Source organism: Schistocerca americana, chromosome 7, assembly GCF_021461395.2.
Source record: "Schistocerca americana isolate TAMUIC-IGC-003095 chromosome 7, iqSchAmer2.1, whole genome shotgun sequence".
Taxonomy (NCBI): Eukaryota; Metazoa; Arthropoda; class Insecta; order Orthoptera; family Acrididae; genus Schistocerca; species Schistocerca americana.
This window is the reverse complement of record NC_060125.1, coordinates 261320024-261325521: the sequence shown is the minus strand read 5'-3', so window position 1 is coordinate 261325521 and position 5498 is coordinate 261320024. Positions and strand designations below refer to the sequence as shown.

Below are 5498 nucleotides of genomic sequence, written 5' to 3'. Positions count from 1 at the left end.
TTTGATGTTACGGGTCAATAAAAGTGTTTCTCTGATAATCCGACCATCTTTGCGTTCCGATCACGCCCAGGTCCGTTAGAGACGTATTACCGAAGTTCTACTACATTATCAAAAACATGGTTTGACTAAATGGTTCAAATGGCTCTGAGCACTATGGGACTCAACTGCTGTGGTCATAAGTTCCATAGAACTTAGAACTACTTAAACCTAACTAACCTAAGGACATCACACACATCCATGCCCGAGGCAGGATTCGAACCTGCGACCGTAGCGGTCGTGCGGTTCCAGACCGTAGCGCCTTTAACCACTCGGCCACTCCGGCCGGCAAAAACATGGTTTGCATATTGATTTACCAGAAACATCATTCCTTTTATTCATAGTGTAATGTGCCTCAAATAGCATACTGCGATCTTCTTGTCGTGACGGCTGAGGTCAAACTCATACTGATAATTAAGTTCACGCGCTGTGAGCCGTATTTGGAGTCTAACAATAGAATTAAGTACAATCTCTTTGCATGCTAGCTACTTTTTCAAGAATAGCTAGTTTTTCAAGAACTGAATAAGGTAAGACGACGTATGTTGCCATGTCGCAGGTCGTTGTTTTTTTTTTTTGTGGAAAAATTTTTGTCACTGAATTATCACCATTTCTCCTACAATAGATGCTGGTGCGTTATCAATTTATTTTGTAGTTTGTTACCTGCAGCATTCACTGTGAACTGATGAGTACATTATGGGGGAAACTACCCATGGCACAGCAGATCGCTATAAGAGAGAAGGGAAACATGTTGGTAATATTTGTTGTTTTCATGAAGCTGTTCACTAACGTGCTCCGTGTTATTTTGTGATGTACAGGGCCTTTTCATCCTGTTACGCTTCCTTTAGTGAATTAGGTGCTGTGTGACTCTTTTAGATGTGTTTATTCATGGAAGATGCCGCTAGAAACCTTTTCATAGCTGTTACATATATCGTTTCGTGCATTACTTGAATATCAGAGCCTGCTCATACGAGAGCTGTTGAACCTTTTTAAACACGCACAAATCTTTCAGCATATAAGGGAGAAAAATTTTAAAAAGGGGCCGGCCGAAGTGGCCGTGCGGTTAAAGGCGCTGCAGTCTGGAACCGCGAGACCGCTACGGATGCAGGTTCGAATCCTGCCTCGGGCATGGATGTTTGTGATGTCCTTAGGTTAGTTAGGTTTAACTAGTTCTAAGTTCTAGGGGACTAATGACCTCAGCAGTTGAGTCCCACAGTGCTCGGAGCCATTTTTGAACCAGTTTAAAAAGGGTTTGAAATTACGTTCAAAGTTTCTTAGAAGCAGCTAAGTGCACTCACTGTTAAACACTGGATTAATGTAGTGTGAGTAACTGGTATGCTGTCAGTTATGCTACTTAAAGATATATACACTGTTTCTAACTGTAACACTTGCCTTACTACATCCAAAAAGCGTTTCACACGTTGCCTCACGATAGACTCTTTACGAAGATGCGAAAATACGGAGTAGGTTCCCAGTTATAAGAGTGCCTCGAAGACTTCTTAAGTAACAGAACCCAGTGGTGTTGTCATCGATGGCGAGTGATCAGAGACACGGGTATCGTCAAGAGTGCTACAGGGAAGTGTAATAGGACCTAGATTATTCTCTTTATATACAAATCACCTGACGGACAGGGTTATCAGCAACCTGCGGCTGTTTGCTAATGATGCCGTGGTGTGAGGAAGCGTGAGGTCGTTGAATAACTGTGGGAAGCTCAAATGTTTCAAATGGTTCTGAGCACTATGGGATTTAACATCTGAGGTCATCAGTCCCCTAGAATGTAGAACTGCTTAAACCTAACTAACCTAAGGACATCACACACACCCATGCCCGAGGCAGGATTCGAACCTGCGACCGTAGCGGTCGCGCGGTTCCAGACTGAAGCGCCTAGAACCGCTCTACTACAGCGGCCGGCAACTGTGGGAGGACACAAGGTGACTTAGACAGCATTTGTAATCGGTGTGATGAATGGCAGCTAGCTTTAAATGTAGAAAAATGTAAGTAAATGCTGACGAGTAGAAATAACAATCTCGTAATGTTCGAATACAGTGTCAATAATGTGCTGCTTCACAGTCACCTCGATTAAATATCCAGGCGTAACGTTGCAAACTGATATGAAACGGTACGAGCATGTGAGGATTGTAGCACACTGCTTGACATGAATCCCAATGAACAAATGGTTCAAATGGCTCTGAGCACTATAGGACTTAACATCTCAGGTCATCAGTCCCCTGAACTTAGAACTACTTAAACCTAACTAACCTAAGGACATCACACACACCCATGCCCGAGACAGGATCTGAACCTGCAATCGTAGCGGTCGCGCGGTTCCAGACTGAAGCCCCTAGAACCACTCGGTCACAGCGGCCGGCATGTTTGGGTGCCGCATCAGTTCGGATTAAAGGAAGACGTCGAAGCAATTGAGAGAAGGGCCGCTAGATTTGTTTCTGGAAGTTTCTATCAACACTCAAGTATTATGGAGATCCTTTAGGAACTCAAAATCCCTAGAGGGAAGACGACGACTTTTTCGAGAAACAGTGTTGAGGAATTTCAGAGATCTGGCATTTCACCATGACTACAGAACGATTCTACCACCGCCAACGTAGATTTCGCGTAAGGACCACTAAGATAAGTCTAATTAGGGCTTGTACGGAGGCATATAGACGGTCATTGTTTCCTAGCCCTTTTTGCGAGGGGAAAAAGACTAGTAGTGGTACAAGGTATCCTCCGCCAAGTACCCTACAGCGGCTTGTAGAGTATGTATGTAGGTGTATATGTAGATATAGATGCTGACTGAGTGAAACACTGAACATAGCAATATACCTTTTACAGAACAGATTATGACTGTACTTTAAACTTTTGAATTCAGCCAGCAATTACATGAAATATTGGAAAACAAATTTTTATTGCCCCTTGAAGCCGTTAGAAAGCCAACCTGAAACTGGGAATGTGCAATTGAACGATGAGCCATGAACCAGGTTAGCCTTTTAGTAACGTAGATGTACTGCCAACACTGCAGTTAACTGTCTACGGTTTACTACATCGTAGGTAATGTTCAGAAATCTGCGAACACTGTTTCACATCCACAGTTTACTAATTTATGGTCTTCACAGCAAACAGAACTGAAAACGTATCAAACTGAATGTAAACTCTACTAGAAGCTTTTAGAACACAGACATCTGTCAAATTCAGTTGCAAGGTGAATAGCAATGAACAATAGTTTTCATGTTTCATGAGAAATGGCTCTGGATAGACTTGCTACTAATCAGTATCCATCCCAGGTTCTAGCTCTGTTCAACTATTACTGAGTGGAAACAACCCCTGTATTTATCAGTATGCTCTTGCTATCTGGTAATGCTGAAATTGTGGCCATTAAGAAAAAGCACTGGAAAGAATACAGCAGTCTCATTTTCTGCTCTCATTACAATAGAAAGCGCTCTGATGTCGATGTTAATCTATATACAACTATAAATTAGAGAACACGATCTATAGGTGACATAAAACTTTTCTGAGTATAGTAGTGCGTCATAACATAAAAAAGTATACTGGAGAAACAAACGATTCATCCGAAACTTTGGTTTCTCCACTATACTTTTTTACATTATGACATATTACCTTACTCAGAACACTTTTATGTCAACTGGCTCTGACCGCTGAGGGTCTTTCTGTAATATGATGTTTACTTATCTATTATAATCTTTTTAGAAACCAAACATCTCTCTTTAGGTATCAGTACGTTTACAAAAAAAAAAAAAAAAAAAAAAAAAAAGAGAATCGTGTGAAATTCGGTTCGCTCTATTCGTCTACGATATCCAAAATCAAGCAGGCAGCGGCTCCCAGGCTGATTTTATCCTTAGCTTCTAGAGGGCATTTGATACACTGCTTAGTGAATGAAATACGAACTCGCAGAAATAGCTTTGTGAGTGGGATCAGGTCTTCCTAGGAGAAATAATTCAATCTATTATTAACGGGGCAAATTTGTAACATGTAGATGCAACTTCGTGAGCACCCCAAGAGAGCATAAAGCGCTGCTGCACAGGTACCTTGGGACAAGAAAGTAACATATGAGAGAGGTAGGCGCCCGGAAAAGAAATGACTTGAAATGCTTTAATCAGCGATATTTTGGAATCTGCTAGCGATAAGGCAATGAAAATTGACGAAGAGTCAAATATCTACTAGACTCGTTTGCTACAAGACACGGAGATGGCCTCGCGCCTACTCACCTAGAGGCCACATGGCAGTCTAACTTTTGAAATGTTTTATAATTAATGTACGTGATGTTCTAACTCATATCAATATCTTAAAAATGTTCGACGCAACTCTCTAAAATTCTCGAGAAAATCGACTATGAGGTTTTCCGAGCACCTTGAATACACTGAAGTAAGAACAATTCTCCGTCAAGCACTGAGGCTATATGGTAGAGTGCTCGCCTTATACCTACAGCACCTGCGTTCGATTCCTGGCCGATGTAAAATTTTTAACGAAAGTGCTTATTCTACAAGTATTTCCGTAAAGCGTAAAATACATGAAGGTGGAAAAAACTGGTAACATTCGAGACCACTAATTTTCTTTCGTTTTTCTTTGTTCAGGTCGAATACCTACAGCAGTAAGATATACGAGGGTGAGTCAAATGAAAACCTTAAATTTGTAATAACGAATCGAAAATTCGCGCCCTTATCCTGTAAGTTGGTAAGCGTTCTACAAACAGCGTGCAGAATGGCCTGTAGGTGGCAGCATAGTGCAGATGCACGCATACCGTCGCAATGTCAGTTTAAAGATGGCCGCCCCACTTGTGACTTGCACCAGGGAAGAACAGCATTCTCTTATTCGGTTTTTGCTTAGTGAAGGTGTGAAACCTATTGAAATTCATCGACGGATGAAGGTTCAGTACGGTGATGCATGTTTGTCACAGCAGCAAGTCTACGAATGGAATAGGAAGTTCGCAAATGGTGTGACTTCAGTGGAAGATGCTCCTCGTCCATGTCAGACACAACGAGTTGTGACTCCACAGAACATTGCAGCAGATGAATCCATAGTGAAGGAAAACCACCGAGTGACACTGAATGACATTGGAGCATGTTTACCGATTAGTCATGGGTCAGCACACCACATTGTGCATGATGTGCTCCAGTTTCACAAAGTGTCTGCAAGATGGGTGCCACGGCAGCTGACTCCTAATATGAGAGAACGACGTGTTGACGCTTGTGAAGAACTTCTTCGGCGCTTTGAACAAGAAGGTGATGGCTTCCTTGCAACAATCGTTACTGGGGACGAAACCTGGATTCACTTCCAACAACCGGAAACGAAGAGAGCGAGCAAGGAATGGCGCCATTCCTCATCACCAAGTGATTTCCAAATGTTTGGACCACTCAAAGACGCAATGGGAGGAAAGAAGTTCCGTCCTGATGAAGAGGTACGCCACGCGGTGCAAGTGTGGTTGTGCGGACTACCAAAGAATTTTTTTCTAA

The 5498-nt window shown here is 42.3% G+C and overlaps 1 non-coding gene across 1 annotated transcript; it reads right to left on the bottom strand.

Annotated features, from left to right (window-relative positions):
* Positions 1-238: 238 nt before the first annotated feature.
* Trnap-ugg lies at positions 239-322 on the bottom strand. The gene has a single exon. It is a non-coding gene; the product is annotated as a tRNA-Pro (tRNA).
* Between the last annotated feature and the right edge of the window lie 5176 nt (positions 323-5498).